At 42.8% G+C, this 15,118-nt stretch overlaps 1 protein-coding gene across 2 annotated transcripts in view; it reads left to right on the top strand.

Moving 5' to 3' along the window:
- Syndig1 (synapse differentiation inducing 1) overlaps positions 1-15,118 on the top strand; it is a 118,090-nt gene that overhangs the window by 46,594 nt on the left and 56,378 nt on the right. The window lies entirely within an intron of this gene.

The following is a 15,118-nucleotide window of genomic DNA, read 5'->3' as shown; positions in this document are numbered from 1 at the left end:
CATGAATGTCACAGAACCCTCTCTCCAGCAGCATAAGCACAGAGAAAGTCAGTCTCCTGGGCCTTGCAGAGCCTGGACAGGGTGGGTGGAGACAGGCCCAGGGGCTTAACTCTGAAGTGAGGATGTAGCACTGCATCCACAGTGTATTGGGGCATACAGGAATCTGAACAAAGATAGTGAATGGATGGATGGATGGATACTCACAGTGGACAGAGCCTGTCCCTGCCATCTATGCTGGATCCAAAGCCTGGGTTAGGCAAATAAGCAATAGCAGTCTCACCAAAACTTGGGAGATAAGGACAACGAAGTGAAGAAACCTGTCTACTGACTGCATGGGGCACTGTGGGCTTTACCACTGAGCAGAACTCTAACCAAAGTCTCCCTCCTACATCATCCCTGAGTGGGAAAGGACGGGGCACAGCACCTTTCAGCTGCTAGGACAAGCCCTCTATACTCCCTACCAGCAGGAATATCTTCAATGCAGGAACTCTGTTTTGTTTACTAAATTTTGGAATCATATTGATACTTTTATCTTATGTTCTACTGGGAGAGGTGTTCTATTCCCAAAGATGAGAGAAGAAGTCCCTATAGATCAGCCAGAAGGGTGACAAGTGGTTGTGAACCCTGGTAGGTGACAGGGGCCACAGGGAGACATTGCCTGTGCATCAACAGGAGAGGCTAGACATTTGTCAAAAACAACACACTAATGATCCCATATCATGTGAGGTCTCTGCTGCTCCCTGATGCCAGGGTTGAAATCCACCACTCTGGAGCACAGCAAGCTGTGGACAGCATCTTTGTCCACGAGGTTGTAATTATACTACGAATCAAGACTACAGTTGCAGAGACTGGTGTTTGGATTCTGTTTCTCAGAAAGTTTTATTCTTAACAAGATAATAGCTTCTTAGGCTTGGATCTGATGATTCATGATATTTATTTAATAAAATCCCCTTCAATGGTCAAGGGGATTTTTATTATTTGTTTAGCAGCAAATATGAAGTGCAGTTGCTATACACAGTTTTGATCATATTTTTTGGAGGGGAACCTCAAGTATTTTTGCAGAGGTTAGTAGGGGTTGCTTGCAATGTTAGAGGATGGAATGGTAATCTCCCAGCCCAGAACCCTTCAGCCATCCTTTTCCAAGTTGCTTGGAGAATGGATTCTCTTCAGTGAAACTACCACAACCAAGAGTACCAGCATTTCCCTAAAGAAATCTCTAATTGGAAGGGACCTATGAATGTCCCTTCCAATTAGGAGCTCCCATGCTGAGACCCCTTCCTCTTTACAATGTGCAGCTGTGTTGTGCTGGACTGTGTTGTCATTCTGGGCAGCCACTGACCCCTGCACACAGAGCCTCAGCCTGGCCATGAGGCTGCTGTGTATTCCGTTTATCCCTCTGCAGCCCAAACTGCAGACACAAAATCTCCATCAGGCCATTTGAGGGAAGCAGGCAGCTGCCAAGGGAAGGGTGTGTGGCACGAAATAGAACAGACACACTCTGAGAATCATTGCATTAAATTAAATCAGTGCTTGCTGAGGCAAGGCCAGCTAAGAGTTCTAAACCCAGGAACTGGAGGGAGGAGAAGCCCCCTGCAACCCTGAGTTATAGGATCTGGATGGGGAGCAACAGCAGTGCAAAGCACATGCTCCAAAACCAGAACTCCCCAAGGCCACGGTGCTATTGGCAGGAAGTCTTTGACATCCAAGTGTGATATTTTTGGTTGTTTTTCCCCCCCTTTATCACAGATCCTATCTCAGTGTTCTTACTGACAATTACGGCTGTGTCTGCTTATTGTCAAAATAGCTATTCAGTGAAGTCAAAGAACCATGCAAGGCCATTCCGGGAAAACATAACGAAACAACAAATCATGGTGGTTTGATTAAATCGGTCAGTGGTGAAAAGAATTAATGGCATCTCTGGGTTTATTTATCTGAGATATTTTTGATACTGCCCTCCTCTAGCTAAGTCCTGGTCAACAGCCAATTCCGTCATGCCTCGATTTCCTGATCCATAACATGGTCTTGAAATAATTTCCACAGCCTGGAATTGGCTGAATGCTGAAAAAAGTGAAAATCCCCAGGAGGTGTCAGGGGAGGAGCTGATTCCAAAAGTTTGATAGTGTTCTGCTGGAAACTGGATTGTCCATGCCCTGTGGATCCACTGGCAAATGGGTGACTGGAAGGAGACAGATTTCAGGAATTCTAAAAAGGAGTTTATAAAGTAGGAGCAACAGTAGTAATTGAAGTTTCATAAGGAGTGTAACACTGCTGAGCACTGTGTGCCAGAGACCGCGTTAAAAACAGTGCGCTCTTGCTTCTCGGGTGTGTTCACAGTCCTGCAGCTCCTAGTCCTGTGCTCCTCAGCCCCTGCACACTTGTTATCCCCTCAGACCTGCTCCAACTTTCTGTGAAGCAGGGCCCAGGAATCTACATTTGAACAAACGCTCCAGATAATTCTAGTGTTGCTCAAATTTGGGTAGTGATCTCGCACCCACACAACCTTATGGGAGATGTGTGACACAGGCACTTGCAATCAGGGATTGTGGGCACTGCTGTAATATTACCCCAGATGAGTGTTGACATTGGAGCTCAGTGAGGTATAGTGACACACCTAAGGTATGGTTAGCAGTGGCCTGGGCTTCCAGGACAGTCAGGAGGCAGTTGGTTCAGCCCTGAGTCATGACAAAGGACTCAGCATGGATGCCAAGTGGGAACCAACAAATGGAGTATGTTACCTACCACTTCATTTCTCCCCAACACTGTTCACTGCTTGATCCAGCCCCTGTTGCAAGCAAGTTCTGTAAGCCAGTTTACAGTGAAGAAGGTGTGGATGTGTGCAGTTTGGGTGGTGTGAATCCTTAGGAATTGATGTTTCTGAATGATGCTCAGAGAGAAAACAAATCCCACAATTTCCTGAATGACTATATGACTGTTGTAAGCTAGTTAATGCCTACAGCTTTATCTTGTTTAATCTCTGCAATGAGTCTGAAATGTGAAAAAAAAAAAAAAAACTATTTAAGTGGAAAAAAATTTCAAGGATAAATAACCTGTAGAAAACACAGGGGTACCAGCTGTGGGTAAAAAAAAAAAAAAAAAAAAAAAACAAGTAGAAATATTTCTAACCTTTGAAGCCACATTTTCTGCAGTATAACTTTGGCTTTTACCTGTTTGCAAATAAAAATAGAACCACAGGACTTGCTCTTAAATCCAGTGTCCCCAAGCCCTACTTGAAAATTGTGGCAGCAGAGGAAGGGCAGCCCTGTAGAAACACAGTGGGATGTTTGCCCTCATGGCCCTTCCCTCAATCCCACGGGACAGTAGAAGCCAGAGACGGAAGCTGGACACCCTCTGACCGGGAGGACTCAGGTCTGGAACCAGCACTAACAGGACATGTGCTGAGCCTGCCTGCAGCGTCTTCTGTTCTCAGCATTTATTATATCTTGATTTAATTTCATTTCATAAAATGTTTCTTTCTTTTACTAACTGCAACATTATAACAATAATTAAATGAGAAAGGGTATTCAGAACCAGATTATGAATTTTATGAATAGCACCAGCAAAGGGAATTGGGTAAATGAGGGGGAAAAAGGAATCTCTTTATGGTACTGAAATCCAGATGAACTAGAGTTCAGTGGAACTGTAACCATGTTCTCTGAAGTCCCTTCATGCAACCTGTATTCACTGAACACTTATGATGTGTCGGACCTTGCTCTGAGTGTCAGGGATGCAGCCGTAGGCAAAACAGGCACAACACCCCTTTACGAAACTCACATTCTAGGGAAGTCAGACAGCAATAAATAAAAGCACAATGAGAGCATGATATTTCATGATAAAGCCGCAGGCTCCATCCATGAGGACCACCTGAGAAAAAGTCTTCCTGGCAGAGAGACAGTCAGTGCAAAGGCCCTGAGGTGTGAGCACACTTGCTGCATATGAGGGATTACATGGAAGCAGGCTTGGCTGACGCAGGGTGACCATTGGGTATAGAAATAAGAAATGAGGAAAGAGAGAGAACAAGATAGAGCGAGGTGGAGCTAGACCCCAGGACCCTTGATCAGTGTCAAAGAGCTGTGCTTTCTCTTTGGGATAAGAAGCCACTGAAGTGTTTGGGCAGAAGTGAGACACCATCTGACTACACTCTCTCAGGGGAGCTGGTGAAGGTTCAGGGCAGCAGCAAAGACCTCATGCTGGAGACATTGCCGTAATCCAGGAAGAGGTCTGGACCATGGTCATTGCCAGGAATTCATTGTCTTGAAATAATTGCCTCTGGGTTTGAGCTGTGGTGTGAGAAAGGTACAGGGGGAAGGATCCATGTGAAGGTGGGGTTTTCAGCAGCAGGAAGTGCGTAGGAGCTCAGCTCAGACTTTATCAAGACCACGTGCCTGTTGGCATTGAGTGGCAGTGTGGAGTAGTGGCTGGATGTGTTTGGTCATTTAAGGTTCAAGGGAGGCATGAAGCAGGTTGGATGTGCATGTTTGAAGTTCAAGGGGAAAGTCTGAGCTGAGTATATGAATGTAAGAAGAGCTGAGCACTACCAGAAGCAGCATTGAGGAGGATGGTAGGAGCATTAAGGACCCACTGGCATGGAGGAGGGGACAACCCCATGGAGTGGGCTCCAGAGAGAGCTGAGAACAGCAGGCATCATGGCGGGTAGGGCAATGGGGGTGACCTGTGGGTGCTGGGGACATCTCAATTCTTGATCCAGGTGCTGGCTGCACACTTGTGGAAACTTGTGGAGCTTTACACCTATAGGTTGTGCACTTTTTCTGTAAATGTGCTATATACTTTGATTAGAAAGCTTTAAAAACATGGAAAGAAAGCAGTTGAGTTTGGCACACTCTTTCTTTTTGAAAGTTTTGCTGTAAATAGAGAGATCATGTCAAGAGCTGGGTTTTTAAGTGGAAGAAATGATAGCACAGTTGTAGGGGATGAAAATGACCCAAGAGAGAGGGGAATATTGATGCTTTGGGACAGGGGTTGGTGAGAAAGGATTCCTGGAGAGATGTTGTGGAGCCGGGGAGCAGGAATAAGCAGTGAGATTGACATCTTCTCTGTAGTTCCTTAGTTCATCCCAAGCCACGGGAGAGGAAGGAGCTGTGGGGTAGACGTGCCTGGGAACAGAGGAGTGGGAAAGCCCTCCTCCAGAGGTCCTGGATCCTGAGCAAGAAGGATGCTTGGGTGAGGGAGAAGGAGGAGCTGGGCTGGGAACTGGCCCAGGGAATGTGCAGAAGGATTGAGAGGAATAGAGCTGGGGGCACGTGGTGGAAGCCAAGGTGCTCTGGCAGCAAGACTGGTGCTGTCGGCCGGTTCCACACTTCCTCCAGCTTCATCCTTAGGAGCAGCTACAAGTGCAGCTGCCATTAGGCAGAGGGGGATTCACCAGGGTCCTCAAAGACCACAGAGCAAGAGAGGCAAGTACTGCCTGGAATAGCAAAGGAGTGGTTTAAGGAATCTCCTCGGAGTCAGGGGGAATTAGGAAGGGGAGAGATGATGTGAGAGCAGCTGGGGAGAGGGCAGTGAAGAGCTTCCATGTGGTATCACTCCCTTCTCCTTCTTTTCTAAATTGAGAATAATTGTATTTTTTTGACTTTTGATTGGTGCACCACAATTATACATAATATTGGAATTCATTATGCCGTAATGTACATAATTTGATCAGGCTCATTCCCCAGCACCTTCTTTTACCCTCTCCATCCCTCCGCCTGGTCCACTTGCTCTGCTCTACTAATTGTGCTTCTATTATTATTGTTTCAGTTAGTGCATATAATTATATGTAAGTGAGATTCATTGTGGTGTATTCCTATATGACTGTAGAATAATTTGGTGGGTTTCTTTCCCCGTTTCCCCCCCTCCCCATGCCCTCTACTCTTCCTTCTCTCTCAATTTCCTTCCTCTAGTCTCTTGGTCTTATTTCTATTTTTATGGGATCCCTTTTTTTATCCCTTCCCTGACTTCCAGCTTCCACATATGAGAGAAAATACTCAACCCTTGACTTTCAGGGTCTCATGCACTTCTCAAAATAGCAGATCAGATCAGGATACAGGCAAGAGAAGTCAAGCACCAGGGCCCAGGATCCTGACCCCCAGTTTCATTGCCCACCTCTGGGTTAGGTTCAGTGATTACTATAATTAGTGACTGATTCCACCAAATCATGCCCAACTAATAGAAAAAATCATGGGTCTTGCTTTAGACATTACAAATCCCCCAAGGCAAAGAACTATATAAGTTGAAAAATCTTTTCCTCATGTTCCCAGTGAAATAACAGCCCCTGATTGTAGCTCCCAGGGATGTGTGTGTCCTTCTCTATCTGACTCCATCAGAAATGGATAATATTAAATTATGGGAGAGAACCAAGCAATCCTGGATAATGATATGTACTAAAGGCACTTATTATTTCTCTCAAATTTGATGCTGTCCAGCAGTGTAGAAATATAAGCCAAGTACATGTTGGCCCTCCTCTCTCTAAATAAGAGGCTCACAAATTCTGCAAAGGTGGAGGAAAACAATTATGGGATTTGGGTGTGAAAACCTGTCATTCAGGTATACCTTAGTAGAACACATGAGCTATGCTATCCTTATTCCAAAGGGAGTTAAGAATTTATTTGCCTTCTCTAACTCTATCCTGGATATTAAGGCTGATTCTTTATGGCTGGCTTGTAGGATTCTTATCAGTGTTTTCAGCCCATTTCCAGAAAACAAGCCAAGCTCTCCTGCACCTGCCTTCCAGATGTCACTCAGAGACATGGTTCCTTGCAAGGACACAAATGATGTACCTTATTCGGATTTGACTTTCATCCTTATATTCTTAAGCTGCCATGCGATTGGTGAACTATTCACAGAGCCATGGGCATTTGGATGATTTGCCTCATCTTCCAGTTTTTTTTTTTTTTTGTATGAAAAGAACAAACTGATTTGCTCTTGAAAAAATATGTGAGGTCGGTAAGATAATTTGAAAACAGGGCACAGGAAATCGTTGGAGATTTCTGTTCATTGTTCAGACTTTGGATCTCCTGCAGGTGAAATAGTTCAGATATTTGATGTTTATTTATACATTTTGGGGGGTCAAACCTCCTTTGAAGGATGATTGAAAATAAAGCCTCCCACTGTTTTTCTTACACCCCTGATACAGACTGTTTTACCTGCCTGAGATTTGTCCTCCTCATTCCACCTTCTCCTCCTGCTTCCCCCCTCTTTAGAATGGCTTGGGAGTATCTGAGTCCTTCATACACCCATCAGCCCCCTTTCAGATTGATTTAATGGCCATTGACTGCATATCAGCCGTGTTTCCATTCATCATCTTTGTGTAGACCCATGTCATTGGTCACATGGTTCGCTCCTTGCCCAGTGTTGCAGCCTATGCAAAGTGGAAGGGATGCTCAGTCCTTACGGCTGGGTTTCAGAGAGCTCCAGGAAGCCCTAGTAGTACAAATGCAATGAGGTGGGGGCTGTACTGGTGGCCAATGATCCTGTCCTCCGTGAGGGGACCAAGAAAGAGATTTCTCTGTTTCTCCTTCCTTCCTTCTTTAACCCCAACCCATTAGACCCTGCCTCCTCCCTGGTCCTCTCTCAGCATGCCTTTGGAGGAGCAGTCCTGCAGCACCTCCAGGAGAAAAGTGATGGACATCTACCATGCATCTGTCTGTATTAAAGTGCAATTTGGGAGGGAAGAAATTCTAAGTGGAGAGATTTTGGCTTTATGTTCTGGAAAGGGCTACATATGCTTTTCCTTGTTCCTATTCTAATATTTCAAGGCATAATTTGCTTCCCTGGGGGCTACCTCATTCCATCTTATGTTTCTTTCTCAAAGAGCTACAGTTATTAAAGAGTGTAGCATTTCTTCCATTTTCTTCTTGTTCTGGAGGAAATGCTAAAGCTAGGGAGAGGGTGCACTTACCCTCAGAGTCACTGAGTGAATCCTCAGTGGTCAGGGCTGGAGCTTAGGACACTGCCTTTCCTGCAGATGCTGAGAGGCCCCTAATGCTATAGCTGTGTAATGGATAAGTTCAGTGTGGCGAGTCCTGGACAAAAAGGTCTGTAAGCCCATTTCTAGTAGTGTCCACTGAACACAGAGCTGCAGCATAGTTCAAGGTCTTGTTAATTCTTTATTGGGAGTAGCAATCCCAGGCCAACAACAACAACAAAAACATTGAAATGAGGCCTGAAAAGAAGAAAATAAGAACAGAGTGGTACCTTTTAACACATAACTGCTGTCTACTTAGAACTTTCTCTGGACTAACTCAACAGTGGAGCAGGGCTGGAGAGGGAATCAATAGTACATCTCCTGCACTCCACTGCAAAGCCTGCCCCATGGGAAACTATTTGCCCTGTACTCCCAAGTTGCATTGTCTGACTCCTCCAGGGATACTGCGGAGGCCAGAAGCCATTCCCCTGGGTATGGGGCTCTGAATTGTAGGGAGGAAAGAGTAAAGACCCTGATGGTAGAATGACATGACCTGCATGGAGATGGTCATGGAGGAGAGAACCAGGGCAGAGCAAGCGGCCCTGAGTTTGAGAGACACTGAGGCACTGACCAAGAGTCACCTCAACACCCAACCAACCATCCAGGACAGCCTGTTAATCCTAAAGCAGATTCAGGGCCCTCATCTACAAGTGTCATATAGCTTATGACAAAACCAGTTCCTATGATATAACAAGCTGACATCTACCCTTTGTTCAAAACACAACCTGGGTTAGCCAAATCAGAACCCACACTGGGGAGGGTAACTCTCACCAGGTAATGCAGTGATGTGGGCATTAAACTTTCCCAGCGCTGGCTCCAGTGAAAGGATCCAGCAAAGTAGAGGATCCTGCTGCTGCAGACATGCAATTCATGGAATGGGGAAGGCCTCCCCATTAGGTGTCTGTGAGACAAAAATGGTGGACCTAGTATTGCCCGAAATAGGAAAGAGACCACACGCAAAGTGCTTTATATGCATAATTGCACCAAATTCCCACAACACTTTGATAAAATCGGTACTAGTATTTTCACCATTTTACAGATAATAAATTTTACAGATTTGAATTCAATTCTATATCAATCAGGGTCTATGCTGAATAGACTGCCCAGAATAAGCTTACAGCAGATTTTATTGCATTCTCATGGACCACTGAAAGAGAGGCAGGTTGTCTTGACAACTGTGGAAAACAGTGCCTAGCAAGATTGTTTCATTCATTCAGGATCACACAGCAAGGTGCCTCTGCATGCAGGACTGGAGTTTACAGGGGACGAAGTTGTAAGAAAACATGGAGTGCCAAAGATGCCCACTGTGGATGCTTACACTTGGCTCCTAGTCCAGTCTCATTCATGTTCACATTTTCTGTTCAGTTTTAATACTGATTTGTTTTGGTTTATCACTTTTCCCATGGGGGGGGGGGATTTTATCAATTAATCCCCATTTATCCTTTTAATGAAGGGTTGGTTTTTGTGGCATCCAAAATTATTATGTGGTATCTGATCATTTGTTAGAAAAATAAGTCAGTAATTTGTCTTCACTGTTAAAAAATGTTAAACTGTCCAGGAATGGCATATATTATTGTACATTTCATATTAGTATTTTACCACCAAAGTTCCCAAATCTTTATTTCTTTCTCATTACTTCACTTGCGAAAAATTATGCTGATTACAAATTATATCCTTTATCTTGTATTAGGTCTCTAAAGCAAAATTCCCAACATTTTCACTGTTAAGTAGAATCTTTAGATGCCTTATTTTAAAATCATGACTGGATGTTGGATTTATCAAAAGCTTTTTGTGCAAGTGAAAAAAAATTATGAGTGTTTTTCTTTCATTAACTAATGTGGTAAAGTGCATTGGATGATTTGAAAAGGTTAAGCCAATCTTACAACTCATACTGGATAAACCCTAACTGGTCTTAGCTTTCATATGTTGCAGAATCTGTGTGTTCCTGTTTTGCTTGGGTTTTCTGCATCTATGTTCAGAAGAGATTGGTTCATATTATCCTTTGTGGTAATTTCTTTATTAAATTTTAGTATAAATGTTGTCCTACTTGTGAAGAACTCCCTTTTCTCCTATTCTGAGAAAGTTTATTTAAAATGGAAATTACTGATTTTTTAAATCTTTATTAGCACTTGCTGGTAGAACTGTCTGAGCCTGGGGCTTTATTCATAGGAATATTTTAAATTAATGATTTAATTTCTCTAATATTGGGAAGTCTAATTGGATTTTTATTACTTCTTTGCATCAATTTTAAAAAAAATGTGTTTTTCTAGTATCCTTTTCAATTTCATCCAAATCATCAATGTTAATTTTCTCAAAGTATGTTTTTATTTTCTTTATTGGATGTGGATGAGTGCATAGATGGACGATGGGTGGATAGATGGGTGAATGGATAGACAAACAAAAGTCCCCCAAAAGACAGTGTTGCTGTTGTTCTATGTTGTCAGTATTTATTTGTATAAACCCACATATTCCATTTATTTTGATCCTCGTTCCTCCCTGAATCTTTGACCTTTAACTTAAATAACACCCTTTTACCTAAAGAGCAACCTTTAGAATTTCCCTTAGTATAATACACTAGTGGTAAAACTTCTGTTTTGTGTTTTTGGAAATGTCCTTTTGTCAATTTTATCCTTGCAGGTGTGTTCTGTGGGTATAGAATTCTGGTTGACAGTTTCCTCCTTGGTCTACTTCAACTTCTACCAAACCCATAATGCTATTGAGTAATACTATTGTTTATCTATCAGTGCTAGGATTTCTGGGTTTTTTTTTTGTTTGTTTTTTGTTTTTTGTTTTTTTCTTTTTTGAATCTGCTATGACTTTTTTCTGTGTTCCAATTACCTGCCAAGACTTTCAAGCTGTGTTTTTGTCTCTCGAACATAATAAGCAAAAGTGTTTTATAGCTTACACCTGATAATTTCAGTATCCCCCAGGAGACTGCTTTTTCTTGTTTCTCCTTATTTTTGTGGTATATTTTCATAGCTATTCTTGATTGTATGCTGGCTATTGCTTTTGAAAAGTATTCATGGTAATAATTTAAAGATTGGAATGATGCCACCTGCCGTCATCTCTTTTTGTATTCAGGGCCTGAGGCACAAAAAATTCAGGATCACTTTTGAGTCCATGCCCAAGTTTTGAGTTGATGAAGTCAAGCTGTAATCCAGGAGAGTGCTGGTTTAATTCTGGTTCCCTCTTTCTCTTGTGGTTTATCTGTTTGGTGTTCCCTCCTGTGGCAGGGGCTAGCTTACCAGGATCTCCTTTGTTGGGCTCCAAACCCTAACTTGGATCCCTACTGTCGCACAAAGTAACCAAAATCTCACCCACTTAGTCCTCATTTGTGGATGGACAAACCTCTCCATGTGCTTGACTCACTCTTCCAGGTTCTTGTCCTTTCCCTGATCTTGGCCTTGTTATCTCTCTTCTTCTTATTTTTTGTTCTGATGCTTATTAAAATATTCTTTAATATCTCTTCTGAGTTTTTTTGGGGGGGGAGGGGGTGGGGTTGTTTGGGGGTTTTTTGTTGTTGGTGGTGATGTTGTTTTTAGCTTTCTTCTGCAGAAGGGTTACTAGTCTGGAATCACCAGAAGCAGAAATACTCTGGGCATGTGCCTTATGCAGGGCTGTGGGCAATTAGCACTAAGCTCACTGGGGACCTCTGAGAAGCAGAGCCAATCTCTTTCCTCCAATTTATTCCCTGAGAGCAGATTGCTATCAGTCATAGATCAAGGCTGTTCACAAAGGGGTGTGAATTTCCTGGTTCTTTTGGTTCATTCCTAAGTCCTTAATTGTTTAGACAGAGTGTATACCTTTTTATAATGGTGATATTTCAAATTTAGAACATTGAAGTCTTGGTTAAGGGATATAGATTTTCTGTGGCTTGAATTCCATTCCTCCTGGTAATAACTGAAACTTAATCCATCTTTGTACTGTGTGAGTGATCAAGTGCAATGCAAAACAGACTGGCAGAGTGTGAAGGAAATGGGACAAAACAGATATGACTCCCATTCAGAAGGAGAGGAAGAAGAAACAACCCCTATTTAAATAATGTGAAAAAAAAAAACACTGAGCCTGTAGTCTGGCACTTTACAGGTGCTCACTAAACGCTGGTTGCATTTGTGCCAGATACAGAGAGGCACACACTCATGTTCTGCTTGGTCCCTCTGTACAGATAAAACATATGATTTACAAATGCTATTGGGTCCCTGTGTTTACCTGCTACCCACCCGCGAAACATGTCAGTTTTGCTCTTAGGCTCACTGGAGAAGGATGGAGAGAAGACAAGAGGGATGGAGACCCAGGATGGTTCATCCCCCCACTCTCCAGTGGTAAACCTTTGACTGACATGATCATTGACCTGAGACTTTCCAAACATCTACAGTAAAATGCTCTGGTTGTTTCCAGAAACTATCTCCTATCCATCTTACTGTTTCTCTCATCTAAAGAAACCAGAATTTTCATATCAGCTTCTCTAAATCATATCACAGAGACAGATTTTTGAAATTTTTATAATTTTTTTTCAAAGTTGTATGCTTAGTACATGAGCACCCCATGTATTTTACACCCTGGGTGGTGTTGTTCATAATCATCAATTTTGTGGGTAATGTCCTGTGTACCCACCATCGCCTTCTTCTGTCCTCAAGTTCATTATTCTCAAATGTCCCCTAGATTTATAGTGAATTGAATCCCATCCAATGAATGCATTTGTTAGGCACTGGCTGATTCAGAATTAGCACAGGATCTAACTTTTCACTTGAGAGTCACAGCTCATCCAAGGGGACAAGCAGGGGGTTGGAGGTCATCTGGTTAAAGCCATGAAATCTGCTGGAGTCATAGAGGAAAACCTAGGAAAGACATCCTACCCCTGAGAGGTGCAGAGAGGCAGAAGTGATGGGACCACAGAGGAAGGAAATTTTTACCAAGGGACAAAGCAATCAGGAAAGATTTAGAACACCTCAGCCTCCCAAAGTGAGTGACACATAAATGAAGGTCATGTGAAGGAAGTACTGGGGCTGTAGGAACCCAGACAGGCACAGAATAGCATTGGCTTTATAGACAAATGGATTAGAAAACATTGCCAGAAGGACAGCCCTAATATATCAGATGGGTGTATTTTAACTTGTATCAGGAGAATGTGCAATGGCAGCTCAATATTCATCAAGTGATCTCTCCCCGCCCCTTTCTCCTGCCATCTCTATCTCTGTCTCCATATGCATATTTAACATGCTGATTGTAGCTTCTGAGAGCTGTTTTGCAACTTCTGGATTTAAACAATTCCACATAAATATTAATGATCTGATGCTGCCAAGACAAATCAGATTTCTGATCTATTTTTCTTCCTGTGGAACCTATGTTGCAGTTAAGTCACTGATTTTAACTTGTTTGGGTGAATAAATGAACAAATACTTTATGTCTGTTTTGCTCTCTGTAGCATTTTGGATGAATTTTTTTTAAAGTTATAGATGATGCTTTGTCTCAATAATTAGTGTCTTGGTTTTGTGATTATTTGACTGTAGCAGAGAAGGCACACATTTTGATTGTCCAAAGGCAGAGTCTGCTCAATTGAAAATCGAGGGATGAAATCTCAATGTATTAAATTGTACATTCTTCTCCCCTGGAAGTATGCTTAACTCCAAGTGCATTTCCAACGTGTGATCATTTTTATTTGCATGATGTAGCTGAAACTACTCTATTAATTAGGGCATTCACCTGTCTCAAAAAGCAGAGGTATTTACATGTTTCTTTTGCATTTCTTTGAAGTCCTTTCACATTTCTTTTAGATCTCTCATCTGGGTTCTGTGGCACAATGAAGGTGCCACACCAGGAGTCCTTGGATTGTGTCCTTTGGCTTTGGGCCTCTATCTAGGCCATGTCTCTGAATGCCAAGTTCAGCCTAACCAGAGCCTGGGGTGCTCTTTCAGCCAGGAGTGCCCTGGTTGGTCAGAGAGATACCAAAGTGGGTAGCCCATGCCAAGCTCAGGTGGCCTTGAGCAGGGTCAGGGGATATGACTGTGATGGTGTGGTCAGTAGATGCTTCTGCCTCCTGCAAGCAATAAGTAATCAACAGTTGTTTCTGGAAACTTTATTTCACTGAATTCTAATAGATATGTACCAGATAATTAGCCCAGAAGGCATACTGTTGCAAAATTCCAATCTTAGGTTCTATTGATCTATCAAGGTTTTCTCAAATATTTAAATGCATCAAAAATAATGCAGAAGCTATCTAAATATCTGGTGTTTTTATATTCTAAATAAGTGTGATGAGCCAACTTCTACCAAAGAATTCTCTTCAAGTAGAAGCACTTCACTAGGGTCTGAAATTTTAGGACACCTCCAGCCAAAGTTTATAAACCCAGGAAAAGTGACATGTACCTAAGACAAGATAATTGGGAGGAACAAGGTATGGTGGTTCATTTTATAATCCCAGTGACTAGAGAGGCTGAGACAGGAGGATCACAAGTTCAAGGCCAGACTCAGTAACTTAGCTAGACCCTAAGGAACTTAGTGAGAGCCTGTCTAAAGGGCTAGGGTGTGGCTCATTGATAAAGCACCTCTATGTTTAATGCCCAGTACCATAAATAAGTAAATAGGAGAATTGAGAGGAAAATACAGGAGCTTACTATACTAAACTATACTAAAATTCAGCTCATGAATGAGGCAGTATTTGAAAGGCAGAAGCCACCTTCCCTGGTGGTAAGGGAAAGCTTTCACCCTGCATTAAGGTGATAGGTATCATTAGGTATGTCTCAGATTGCTAGTTGAATATGTGGAGAGATAGAGCCAAGAAGTGGTATAGGTGGGGTGGATATGGTATGAGTGACATTGATAATAAAAGCCCCACTTTTTTTTTTACCACCTCCTGGTTATGGTTTGGATATAAGCTGTCCCACAAAAGTTCCTGTTAATGCAGGAATATTCCAGGGTAAATTATTAGATTATGAGAGCTGTGACTATTCAGCCCATCCTAGTTAGAAGGGGCTGACTGGGTGGTAACCAAAGGCAGGTGGGGTGTGGCTAGAGAAGATGGATCACTAGGGACAGTGGTGCCTGTAACAGTGCATATTCCCTGTGTCCTACTCCTCTACTCCTCTCTGCTTCCTGACAGCAGCTCTACTCCTCTGGGCCCTTCTCCCATGGTGTTCCCCCTCACCTTGTCCCAGAGCA

Source organism: Callospermophilus lateralis, chromosome 3 (assembly GCF_048772815.1).
Source record: "Callospermophilus lateralis isolate mCalLat2 chromosome 3, mCalLat2.hap1, whole genome shotgun sequence".
Lineage (NCBI taxonomy): Eukaryota > Metazoa > Chordata > Mammalia > Rodentia > Sciuridae > Callospermophilus > Callospermophilus lateralis.
The sequence above is the reverse complement of the archived record's forward strand: the minus strand, read 5'-3'. Positions and strand labels throughout refer to the sequence as shown.